This window comes from Cavia porcellus, unplaced genomic scaffold (genome assembly GCF_034190915.1).
Source record: "Cavia porcellus strain 051 isolate PalLab524CR breed Dunkin Hartley unplaced genomic scaffold, mCavPor4.1 scaffold_1, whole genome shotgun sequence".
In the NCBI taxonomy this organism is placed as follows: domain Eukaryota; kingdom Metazoa; phylum Chordata; class Mammalia; order Rodentia; family Caviidae; genus Cavia; species Cavia porcellus.
The window spans coordinates 20445420-20459377 of NW_026947484.1; the positions used below are offsets into that span (position 1 = coordinate 20445420).

General features: G+C 42.6%; 1 pseudogene; it reads left to right on the top strand.

Annotated features, from left to right (window-relative positions):
* The first annotated feature begins 311 nt into the window (after positions 1–311).
* On the top strand, positions 312–13623 carry LOC134476208 (granzyme H-like; annotated as a pseudogene).
* Positions 13624–13958: the final 335 nt, after the last annotated feature.

Below are 13958 nucleotides of genomic sequence, written 5' to 3' on the forward strand. Positions count from 1 at the left end.
GTGGGGTTTTGGGATTTAGCTCAGTGGCATAAGGACCTGCCTTGCAAGCAGGTGCTTTTGAGTTCGATCCCTAGTAACGATAAAAAAGAAAGAAAGACAAAAAAAAAGAAAGAAAGAAACTAATTGTGTTATACACATGTACTAATCTCTTACAGTGGATGTAGTCCTTGAGTATTGCAAACAAGTAGGAATAAAAGTATAAAACAAATGTTTCTGCCTATTCTTGGCAAGTTAACTAGTTGGTGAGTTACTGTTTCAAAAATAAAAATAAATTCAAAAGCACTGAAAGCTTTACCTCAGAGCAAGAAAACATGTCCCATTCCAATCGCCTTAAAGAAGGAAAGAAGACTTGGAAAATGAAAGGCTTAGAAATAAAAGAGGTAAGTTTTGGAATCAGACAGTGAGTGTTCAGAAGAAGTGATACAGGTGACAAGACATAGCAATCACACTGCCAAGCAAAGCAGGTGTAAGCCTGCTCTGAATAGGTCCTCTGTGGTTTCACCACCTAAATCCATGCTCTTCTGTGTGCAGCTCAGTAAGTGTCATTCTGGGGGCCCACAACACCCAGAAACAAGAAAAGACCTAGCAGGTAGTCCTTGTGAAGAGATCCATTACATACCTAGAACAAACTACTAGAAACTTCTCCAATGACATCATGCTGTTGCAAGTGAGGGAAAACGTTCTGCTGCTCTATCTCTTCTCCTGCAGGGATGTTGCTCCCTGTGGGTCACTGCTCTTTTCCTCCTTGCCCTCATGTCGATCACAGTATGTAGGTCCAGAAGGTATAAGGTCTAAGATAGAGGCTAATTTAGTTTATAATGCTTGTTCACCATCAGCTGAAGAGAAAGGCCAAGCAGACTAAAGCTGTGCAGCCCCTCAGACTGCTTGAGGCCATGAGCCAGCAGAATTCAGGAGACACATGCCTGGTGACAGGCTGGAGAAAAATCAACCCACTGGGTCCCCTAGCAAGCACAGTGCAAGAGGTGGAGCTATCATTATAAGACAAACCAAAATGCCAATCTTCCATCCATGCCTACTCTACTCTCACTGAGATTTGTGTGGCAGATCCAGGGAAAACAAAAACTGGTTTCAAGGTAAAATTTCCACTGCCTATAAACACAGAACCCGGGGAAACAGAAACTTGGTGGGGGATATGACAGCTTCCATATCTCTTGCTCTGAGTCCAGAGCTTGAAGGCCTGTGCTCTACAGCAATGCAGTGTTTAATCCATTCCCTGGATAGATAGGAGCAGAGGGTGGGGAAATAGCAGTAAACCAAATTCAGTGTAATCACTTGAGTATCTCAAGGATTGCGCAGAAAGGTTCAGGTAGGTTAATACTGGAAAGTAAAGTCAGGGTGAGGGTAGAGCCTCTGGTCTGAAGGAGGCAGCCAGACATACCCTTCCCTGATTGCATGCTCACAGCCCCCTGACAGAGGTCATCCACTGTGGTGAGGTTCAAAGAGCAGCAACAGGAGGAGGTGTATTCCATGCTTTCCTTCTCTGTCCAGGAGGACTCTGGGGTCCCCTCGTCTGTAAGCACATGATCCAAGGCTTTTCTCCTATGGAAAAAAGGCTGGGAATCCCCCAGGAGACTTCATGAAGGTCTCCCACTTCCTGCCTTGTGTAAAGAAAACCATGGAGCAGTTCTAATAGCAGGCACAAGATGGGCCTCCTCTGTGCCTCATCATCTTTACTGAGCCATTAGAAATACTACCATGGGCCCAGGCCACTGCACAGTGACAATAGATTGATCTGAAGAATGACTGTCCCTGAAGTCCTATTTATTCCTTGATCCCCAATTAGCGTGAAGCTGCACTGCTGGCCATTCCTACTGTGGCTTCCTCTTTTCTCCCCAGGCCTCCCTCCTTCCTTACCTTCAGTCCATACTATTCCTCATGGATTGCTCCAACCCATAATGTTTAAAGCTCAGCTCTCCAATGTTGCTTGCTGGACACACAGTGGTGAATCTCAGCATTAGGAGGTGTCATTTTTCACAGGGTCCCACAAACTTGTACTTCACTTTTCAAATGTAAATCTCTGCTTCAGGAATCTCTAGCCATCTCTAAGCCAAGAACCTTCATGAGATGCCCAACAATTTGGCAGAGAATAGATCACGGCAGTGGAGAGTGATAATCCTAGAGATGCAGGAGTCAGCACACTCACTTTCCTGTTTCAGTCCTTCTCCCCAGTGGGACAGGATTCTCCCCTTTCAGTGCTGTCTGCTGCTTAGGAGGCTGAGATGGCTCTCACGAGGACCAGGTCCCACTTCGTGTCCTGCCCTGAGCCAGGAGAAAGTTCAGTCCACCTCTGACCTGACTGCCTGGCTTTTCTACACCGGCCCCTGTCTAAACCTGAGTGCCTCTGGCCACCAGCTCCTTTCCTTTCCAGCTCCCTGCAGAGTTTCAAACTCTATGTGGATTCACTGCTATCAGCCAGTTCCAGAAAACTTGCAACTCTCCGCTTCACCTGGACAGGCGTGCCTGCACCCTGTTCCAATCCAGCATTCTCCAAGGCTCAGGCATCACCTCTTGTGAAGTCAAGGCAGTCTCAGGTCTTTCAGTGTGGCCTGGTTTTGGAGTCCACTGTCCCCCTCCTGGCAGGCATGGATTATTGCATCCTTTGAGTCAGCCCAGAGAAGCTGGGCAGGAAGGATCACTTATCCCTCTATCAGCAAACACTCTTCTGATTTGTCTTTTTGTAGCAGGTATATAATAGGCTCTGGTCTCACCTTTGGAAAACTCTCAGGAGTGAGAAATTTCCTCTAAATATCTCCAACTTCTCTCCTTCCACCATCGCAAGTCAATTTACCCAAATAGACTTATATGGGAATCCACTAAAAATCTTACTTTGTAAAACATTAAATTCTCTGCATTCTGTCTTGGTTGTGCATTACAGTGTCACATGTGTGATATTTGTGGTTCCAGTATTGTGTGATACTGAAGAAGGCATATAGGTGCTCATAGCCAGAAGTAGCCCATGTGTGGCCCCTGGAGAATGGGTTCAGAGGTATGGAGGGGATGAGAGGCAGCCCAACAAGGCTAAATTTCAACCCACAAACCTCCAAGCTGCTGCACTTCAGATGTGAGACACTTTTGACCTGCATGATTTTATTTAGGATCCCCTATCACTCAAATAGCTCCACTCCTGAGCGTATGAAACAAACACAAAAAAAATCTCATGATAGTTATGCTTCATCAAGTGATTCCAACATCAAAAAGATCTCCTTTTCCAAGAGTTGAATATCTTAGGCAATAGTAGCAAAAATTGCCAAGGAAGATTGCATTGATTTCAAAATCTTTGTTCACAATGGAATCTACAGAGTGAAGAGTAACATTCATCAATACGTGGGAGAAAATTTTGGTGAGCTACTCTTCTAGCAGAGGGTTGATATTCAAATGTACAAAACTTCATAAAAGTTAATCCCAAGAAAGAATCAAACTGGGTGTGGTGGTTCATGTCTGTAATCGAAGCACTCAGAAAGTTTAGGCAAGAGAATTGCTGTGAGTCTGAGGCCAGTGTAGGCTACATAGTGAGTTCAAAGCTGGCCTGAGCTACATAGCAGGACCTCCATCTCAAAAAAATCATGCAAAACCAAACCAAACAAAAACCCCAGTTGGTAAGTGTGTTCAGAATGGATACATCCCCAAAAAGTACATACAAATGATGAAGAAGCACCAAAATTGGTTTCAATATCTTTAGACATGAGAGAACAAACACAAAACTACATTAAGAGTTCATTTTACTCCAGTCAATGATAATGAAACAATAAATGCTTGTGAGCACTGGGTAAGAATGTAAATTTGCACTATCACCATGGAAATACATATTGTAGCTCATCGAAAAAGAAAAGTATAATATACTGTAGAGATAATATAGATAGAGCATACTCTAGAGGCACTTGTGCACCTAGGCTTATTTCAGTGCAATTCACAAGAGGTAAGCCACAGAAATAGCCTTGGCCCTCATATGCTGATTAATGGACAAACACAATGTGGCATATATATATATATATATATATATATATATATATATATATACACACACTGGAGTATCACTGAAGCACAATGTCATGAGAAATGATTTCCTGAAACTGGAGATCATCGTGTTAAGTAAAATAAATCAGTCAGAATGACAAACATAGATGTCTTCTCTTAAATGTTGAAAATAAATAAGATGACATAAAAGTAGAGGAGAGATGATTAAAGAAGAATATAGACAAGGGGAAAGGGAATTTGTGGAGGAGGGAAATATTCAAAGTACTCTACTTGTATGTACCCATCAAGATAATACATGCAATAATAAAAGGATAGGTGTATCTCTGTTCACTGTGGTAACTTGCATGGTGGAATTAAGGCTGACACGTCTCTTCTTTATCTTTGAATTTATCCTATATTCCTAACGTTATAATTATTAAGGTTCTTAAAAATACTTTGTCAAAAAGATGCATTAAGTAAGATGATACATGGTAATATTCTGCTGTGTTCTGTCAGAGATAAATGTTTACAGATAAAATTTAACCCACTTGTTTAAAATATTCCCCCACAGTGTAAAATGAGTGTTTTTGATGAAGAGATTTCCCCTTGCACTCTCAATTATCCTGCTTTACACATTAAATTACACAGTAACCTATGATTAAGGAATGCAGGCTCCATTCCCCAAAAGATGGATTCCAAGTTTCCCAATTTATCTGATACAGGGCTTGTTGTTTGAGGTGAGTCTGTAGGGTCAGGCATGGGAGAATGTCATGGTTCAGGTCTGGAAGGTACCTGCATCTTTTTTACTCGCATTTCCTATATAAGTCTCACAGCGTATCTAACCTCAAAGGAGCCTAGGCAGGGCTGCACCTGCCTGAGAGAGGCTGGACAGTGTAGACATGTAGTTCACCAGTGTCCCTTAGAAAAAAAGGAAATGATTTTTTCTAAGCTTCTAACTTTTCTCTGTCACAGTGGTCCATAGTATTTGTCAATTATAAAAGATGATGCCCCTCCTTTTTTTTCTTAGATAATGAAAAGTTGAAAATGAGACACAAATTCTTGCACATGTTTGCCTTTCACCCAACACACACACACACACACACACACACACACACACACACACAAACACACACACACACTTAATATCAACTTATACACAGAGTATTGCAGTGTACATATTCCTCCTAACATGAAAGGCTACAAATTTCTCCAGGCCTTTAAAGAGCCTTCTAAAACACCACTTTTAGTGACCTGAGAGGGCATTATTGCATGAATGTATCATCATCTATATTTCTCTTCTCCTATTGTTGAGTTTTTGGATTATCTAAGCATTTTGACAAGAAGGTCTCAGAGCATATGTTTACCTCCTTCCTTTTTCATGATACAGCAAGACTCTCTCTGGGGTGCAAATGATGGTCAGGCAGAACTAGTGGTGTGGAAAATTCCAAAGCAGCAGTGAGAATAATAGCCAGCAATTGGATTGTGGACTTGAACCTCTGAGAGAAGAGGCTTCTGCCCCTGCTCTCCCATCCTTAGATCCCAGATTTCCACCTCGGACCATGGACCTCCACCTTGGACCCCAGACCTCCACCTCAGACCTTGGACCTCCGCCTTAGAGGGCAGTCATTCTGCACCTGCCCTGATACCCTGGAAACTCAGACCTCCACCTAGAATGAGACCACTTCTGTGCCTGTCCTCCCACCCTGAGATCCTGGATCTACACCTTGGAGATCGGTCGCCTCTGTGCCTGTCCTCCCACATTGGAGAACACTCCCATCTTCTGTTCCTAATGTGGCTGTTGATCTTCAGCTGCAATTCTTCCTTCCACAACCTTGGACTTCATTGGATTAGCCTTGGTGGTTTAATGAGAGACTCAGTAACCAAAAAGAGGACCTCAGCAGGTTTGCACCAGTATGGTAACCAGTATGGTAACTTAGCCTCTGAATTAGAGGCCTTCAGGTCTTCAATTCAAAAGATCATGAATACCTAATTTGAATATCTTTACTCATATAGGATGGAAAATACAGAGGAAATGGATGATTTCAAGGAACATATGAACTACAAAATCTCAATCAGAAAGATTTCAATAACACAATATCAGCTTTAGAATTTTAAAATGTGATTAAAAACTTACCAACAAAAAAGTCTATGTCCTGATTGATTCATGGCTGAATTCTACAAGAAATTTAGAGAAGATTTAAGGCTAAAAATCCTCAAATGAGTTAATGAAACTGAAAGGGAAGCAATCCTCCCTACCGAATTCTGGGAGGCAAGTATTACTCTGATACTAAAACCAGAGAAAGACTCAGCCAAAAGAACTATAGTTCAGTCTCACTAATGAACGTTGATGCAAAGATTCTCAGTAAAATACAGTGCAAATAGAATGCAGCAAATTATCAAGAAGATTATACATCATGACCAGTGAGGTTTATCCCAGGAATACAGGGATGGTTTAACATATGCAAGTCAATCAATGTAATACACCACGTCAACAGAGCCAAAAACAAAAATTAAATGATTATCTCTATAGATTCAGAAAAAGCTTTCAATAAAATCCAACACTTGTTCATGATAAAAAAAAATCCAGAAATCAGAAGAGATGGTGTCTACCTCAATCGGAAATCTCAGGGTGCAGCTAGACTCAGAGGTGGTATGATGACTGTATATACTTTTCCATTACCCTGGCTCCACCTTAGGACTTTGAAGCTTCACTCTAATGATCTTTTCTACCTCTGCCTTGCTGGCTTCCCTTGTGGACCCTGCCCTGGGGACTACTCCCTCCTCCTAAAATTTTATGGCCCTCTATGCCACCACAATACACTTGCCCGTCAAGCACTGATGAAACGTTGAGTAGGCATCAGATACACAGCCTAAAACAACTCTTGAAAGCATAGAATGTGTTAGGCCTAGATCATCAGGATTTTGGTGTATCGAACCTCATAATCATATAGGAAGATTGTTAGAAAGTGCCACCAATCCAGAAATTAACAGAAGTTCAAACAGTCTTGTAACATTCAGTGAGAAAACAGGAATGAAGGCAGCTGCCCCGTGTCTTCTGAAACTGTACAATCAGTCATCCCACTTTCAAGCATGTGTCCAATGTAAGAAGTAGAAGACCAGCACTACCCTGACTTTCTCAGAACATTTGAGATTTAGAAAATGTCTGGCTCCAGAGCATGCAGCCTGCAGACATACAATGAATACCCCCTGCAGGATATAGAGCACCCCAGATCCCACCCTCACCCTCATTTCCCCCAGTCTTCTCTCTTGACCACACTGCTGCCAGCCACCCCATCTTCAGCTTATCTTTCAGAGGACTTCGTCAGGGAATATGAGGCTGAGCCCCTTTCCCATCCCTATATGGCCTTTGTCCAGTTTCTGAATGGACAAAAGATGAAGAGATGTGGTGGTGTCCTGGTGCGAAAGAAATTTGTAGTGACAGCTGCACACTGTAAGGGAAGTTCAGGACGGACAACCAGCCCACATTTGCCAAAAACCAATGGGGACTTCTGTCTTCTACAGGAACTGCAGTCTTAGGAATTCCTGGCTTTCACAAACCCATAAGAGCTCATCAGAAAGCAGGAAGGAAAGGAAGATCAAAAGTTTCAGCACAGTATCTGAATGAATGATAATTCACTATATCAAGCATTCTAAGATAAATAAATGATTCTGAAAGTGGAAAAATAAAAGGGAGGTGGAGGAAGAGGAGAAAAGAAAGAAACTGAATTTATTATGCACATGTACTAATCTCTTACAGTGGATGTAGTCCATGTGTATTGCAAACATGTAGTAATATAAGTAAAAAAATGTTTCTGCCCTGTCTTGGCAAGTTAACAGTTAGTGAGATACTGTTTCAAAAATAAAAATAAATTTAAAAGGACTGAAAGCTTTAGCTCAGAGCAAGAAAAAGTGTCCCATCCCAATTGCCTTAAAGAAGGAAAGAAGACTTGGAAAATGAAAGGCTTAGAAATAAAGGAGGTAAGTTTTCGAATCAGACAGTGAGTGTTCAGAACATGTGACACAGGTGACAAGACATAGCAATAACACTGCCAAGCAAAGCAGGTGTAAGCCTGCTCTGAATAGGTCCTCTGTGGTTTCACAAACTCAATCTGTGCTCTTCTGTGTGCAGCTCAATAAGTGTCATTCTGGGGGCCCACAACGTCCAGAAACAAGAAAAGACCTAGCAGGTAGTCCATGTGAAGAGAGCCATTACATACCTAGAACAAACTACTAGAACCTTCTCCAATGACATCATGCTGTTGCAAGTGAGGCAAAACTTTCTGCTGCTCTATCTCTTCTCCTGCAGGGATGTTGCTCCCCGTGGGTCCCTGCTCTTTTCCTCCTTGCCCTCATGGGAATCACAGTATGTAGGTCCAGCAGGTATAGGGTCTATGCTAGAGGCTACTTTAGACTATCATGCTTGTTCACCATCAGCTGGAGAGAAAGGCCAAGCAGACTAAAGCTGTGCAGCCCCTCAGACTGCTTGAGGCCATGAGCCAGGAGAATTCAGGAGACACATGCCTGGTGGCAGGCTGGAGAAAAATCACCCCATTGGGTCCCTTAGCAAGCACACCACAAGACGTGGAGATAAAGGATCACTTATCCCTCTATCAGCAAACACTCTTTTGATCTATCTCTTGGTATCTGATATATAATAGGCTCTGGTTTCACCTTTGGAAAACTCTCAGGAATGAGAAATATCCTCTAAATATCCATAAGTTCTCTCCTTCCACCAAAGCAAGTTAACTTACCCAAATAGACTTATATTGGATCATAATTACCGATCGAGCAACAAATAAGTCATATGCACTTGTGGGAATAGAATTTATGAAATAAAGAAACAAAAAGAAAGAAAACTTTAAAAGAAATTTGCCCTTAAATTTCTTCAGTGTCACTGAGCAAAGGGTTCAATGTTTTCAGGAGGTTGAAGTACAGAAAAAGGCAAGCACTCAAAAAAGAGTGATGGGTCAGGAAATGGGCCACCAAAAGAAGAGTCTTGACTGAGTTGATTAAAGAAAGTTTACCTGATCCAAACAAGACTGACTTGGATTAAAAGGGTGATCAAAGACATTACTTTGAGTAGAGGCTAGTTTCCTTAGAACTCATCCCTGCAGACACCTATAACTTAACGTGCACCTTAGATTTCCAGACACACAAGCATCTCTTCACTTTTGTGACTCAACAAATCACCTGAAGCCATAGGAATTTTCTCCAGCAGAGACCAGCAAGAGAGCAGGCTCAACCCTAAAAAGGGGAAAGGGTAATAGATTCACAGACAACACTGAACAATTCCCAATGAAAATCAGAAGTGGAATGATCTACGCTCCTGAACTGCAAAACCTGAGTGCCAACATTCATTCCACACAAATCCTTTGAGATTCTCAAGCAGGACTGAACTCCAGTTGAATAGTGACCCCTGAAAAAAAGGGAAATTGGGACATAAAGACACCCAGAGCCTCACCATTTGATGATTGATGCAGATGGGAGTTATGTATTCACAAGCCAAGAAATGAGAACTACTGCTGATGGAATGGCCTTAGATTAAGAATCTCTACCCAAAAGCACTTGCATTCAGAGGTGGGCATTTGGAAGACTATTTTCTGGGATGAAAAAATGCTAAATAATGAATACCTAAGCAAATAGGTTGCAACAGAGTAAACAATGATTTATTTTGATCCAGTGAATTTTGGTTCCCAAAATTTTCTTCCTAAGAAAGAGAAATTCCAGAGTATTCATATTTAAAGAGGGTATTAAGTCATTTTAAAAATCTGAGGCTATGATGGTAACAAAATAGGAAACTGTTACTATTCCACAAAATAATATACTGTCCATCTTTATGTGTCATTAGAGCAAGTCCAATCTTTACCTATTATTACCAAGCCAAATTCACCACCAATTTACCACATTATGCTCTAAGCACAAATTTTAAGTCCACTTCAACCAATTACCAGATTTTGAGGGAAGGACCCATTTGCCTTTAGTTCTTGACTCTAGACTGCTAAGTAATTCTTCAAACTCTTCACAGAATGAAAAGTCAGAACTGTGAAAAATAGCCATGCTTGGTTAAGCTCAGAACCTGGGCAGGTTCTGATGTCTCCACTCTTTTACTAGCTGCATGCAGTACAGCCTCAACTACCTCTATTGCTTGAGCTTTCTTCTTGCTGCCTTGTGATTCAGCCACAGAGCTATTAGACTGACAGAGTTTCCTGAACCATCCAGAAAATGTTCATAATCCTCACTAGAAGGATGACACCCATCAAAACCAAAGGAACATATATGTAAGATATTAGCAAGGTCACAGGGCTTGTGCCCCATTCATCGTGCTGCTGGGGCTCTGTCTACTCTGACCTGGGCAGCCTTCCTGGGAAAATGACATCACTCCTACTCCTGCTGAGCTTTCTGCTTCCCCTTCAGGCTGGAATGGGTGAGTGGCCATCTCTATTCTAGAGGTCTCAGCTATACCACAAAGTTCTCTCCACTACTGACATTTTTGCTAGCTTGGGTCTGGAACATTCCTTGGTCTCAGCCAGGAGTTATCTGACCCCAGATCCAATTGCAAACCCAGACTCACAAATCCAAAGCTGGCTGGACACTTCCAAGGGTGTCAAAAGGAGGGTGTTCTAGATGATTTAATAGGTGTTAGCCTCTGCACAGAATTTTCTGCATTACCTGGAAAGTGAGTTGTCCTCAGAAAAACATTAAAAAGAAAAATCAAGATATCATTAACCAGAGAATGTGAACCAACAAAAGTAAGTAATTAAACCCTGTTGCTCAAAAACCAGAACAGGGCAGCTCAGTCCATCAGCCTGTGGGGGACAGGTGTCACAGGAACCAGTTGCACTATACAGTGCCCACCACCCCAGTCTCAGCCCTGAAGAGAATTTCAGGGTGCAGCTAGACTCAGAGGTGACATGATGACTGCATCCTCTTTCCATTACCCTAGTTCCACCTTAGTTCTTTGCAGGTTCACTCTAGTTATTTTTTTCTACCTCTGCCTTGCTGTCTTCCCTTGTGGTCCCCGCCTTGGATACTTCCTCCTCCTAAATGTTTATGTCCCTGAATCCCACCATACTATATTGGGCAATCAAGCACTGATGAAACATTGATTAGACATCAGATATACAGCCTAAAACAGCTCCTGAGAACACAGAATATGTTCGGTATAGATCATGAGGGTTTGAAGAATCCAAATTCATTATCTCATAGGTAGATTGTTAGAAAGTGCCACCAATCCAGAAATTAATAGCAGTTCAAACAGACAGGAAGGCCTCAGAAAGAAAACAGGAATGAAGGCAGCTTCCTAGTATCTTATGAAATTTTACCATCACTCATTCCTCTTCCATGCAAGTGTCCAAGGTAGGAAGCAGAAGACCAGCACTATCCTGACTTTCTCATAGCAGTTGACGTTCAGAAAAAGTCATTCTGGCTCCAAAGCATGCAGCCTGCAGAACCTAAGATGAGTCCCTCTGCTGGGTACAGTCACTCCAGATCCCACCCTCAACCTTGACTTTCCACAGTCTTCTCTCTCGACCACACTTCTCACAGATACCCCATTTCAGCTTTTCTTTCACAGGAGATCATCAGGGATCATAAGGCCAAGTCCCACTGTCATCCCTATATGACCTTTGTCCAGTTTCTGAATGGAGATAGGAAGAGGAGATGTGGTGGTGTCGTGGTGTGAAAGAAATTTGTACTGACAGCTGCACCCTGCAAGGGAAGGTGAGGAGGGACAACCAGCCCACATTTGCTAAGACCCAACAGGGACCACTGTCCTCCACAGAGACCACAGTCTTAGGAGCTCCTGGGGTTCACAAACCCATAAGAGCTCATCAGAAAACAGGAAAGGGAGGAAAATCAAAAGTTTCAGCCCAGTATCTGGATTATGAGAATTAACTGTATCAAGCATTCTAAGATAAATAAATGATTCTGAGGCTGGAAAAATAAAAAGGAGATGAAGGAAGGGGAGAAAAGAAAGAAACTGAACGAGTTATGGACCTGTGATAATCTCTTACAGTGTATGTAGTCCTTGTATTCCGCAAACATGTAGGAATAAAAGTCAAAAAATGTTTCTGCCCAGGCTTGATAAGTTAACTAGTAAGTGAGATCCTTTCTCAAAAATAAAAATAAATTAAAAAGGACTGAAAGCTTTAGCTCATTGCACAAAAAAGCATTCCACCCCATTTGCCTTAAAAAAGGAAAGAAAACTGGGAAAATGAAATGCTGAGAAACAGAAGAGCTAAGCTTTGGAGTCAGATGGTGAGAGTACAGAACAAGTGACAGGTGACAAGACATAGCAACTACATTGCAAAGCTGGTGCTGCCTGCACTGCACAGATTCACTATGGTTTTACAACCTAAATCCATGTTCCTCTCTGCACAGCTCAATGAGTGTCATCCTAGGGGCCCACAACATCCAGAAACAAAACAAGACCTATAAGGACATTCATGGGAAAAGAGCCATCCCACACCCAGAATATACTCCTAAAACCTTCTCCAGTGACATCATGCTGCTGTAGGTGAGTTAAACCTTCCTGCTGCTCTTTCTCTTCTCATACAGGGTTGTTGCTCCCAGTGGATCCCCACTCTTTTCCTTCTTGCCCTCACAGCTATCACAATGTAAGGGTCCAGAAGGCATATTGTCTATGCCAGAGGCTGTTCTCAACTATCTTGCTTATTCGCTATCAGCTAGAGAGAAAAGCCAAGCAGACTAAAGCTGTGCAGACCCTCAGATTGCATGAGGCCATGAGCCAGGTGAATCCAGGAGACACGTGCCTTGTGGCAGGCAGGGGGAGAATCACCCCATTGGGTCCCTTAGCAAGCACACTGCAAGAGGTGAAGCTGAAAGTACAAGACAAACAAAAATGCAAGTCTTCCATCCATACCTACTCCAATGTCACTGAAATTTGTGTGGGAAAGCAAAGGAAAACAAAGACTGGTTTCAAGGTGAGGTTTCCATTGTCTGTAGAAACAGAACCCAAGAAAGAGAAACTTGGTGGGAAGATGATGGTGTCCATATCCCATTCCCTGAGTCCAGACTTTGAAGTCCTGGGTTCTGCAGCAATGCAGTAGTTAATGCATTCCCTGGGTATATAGGAGTAGAGGATCAGGAAATACCAGTAAACCGAGTTCAGGGTAATCACTTGAGTATCTCTAGGATTTCCCAGAAAGGTTCAGGTAAAAGCCGGGGTGAGGGTAGAGCGGGAGGCAGCCAGACGTACCCAGCCCTGATCTCACTAGTAAGTGAGATAGTTTGTCAAAAATAAAAATAAATTAGAAAGGACTGAAAGCTTTAGCTCAGTGCACAAAAAAGCGTTCCAACCCATTCGCCTTAAAAAAAGGAAAGAAAACTGGGAAAATGAAATGCTGAGAAACAGAAGAGCTAAGCTTTCGAGTCAGATGGTGAGAGTACAGAACAAGTGCCCCCTGACAGGTCATCCACAGTGGTGATGTTCAAAGAGCACAAACAGGAAGAGGCCTATTCGATGCTTTCCTTCTCTGTCCACAGGGGGACTCTGGGGTCCCCCTCATGTGTAAAAACATGATCCATGGCATTTTCTTCTATGGAGAAAAGGATGGCAAACCCCCAGGCGTCTTCATGAAGTTCTCCCACTTCTTGCCCTGGATGAAGAAGATAATGGAGCACTTCTAACAGCAGGCACAAGATCGACTTCCTCTGTGCCTCATCATCTTTACTGAGGCAGAATAAAACACTCCCACGAACCCAGGCAACTGCACAGTTACAGTAAATGGATCAGAAGAATGACTGTGCCTGAAATCCTATTTATTCCCTGAACCCTAATGAGCATGTAACTGCTGTGCTGGCCATTCTAACTGTGGCTTCCTCTTTTCTCCCCAGCCCTCCCTCATTCCTTAACTTCATCCCATACAATTCCTCACTTGTTGCTCCCACCCATTTTGTTTAATGTTCAGCTCTCCACTGTAGATCCTCAATGCACACTGGAGAGTGTCACTCAGCATTAGGAG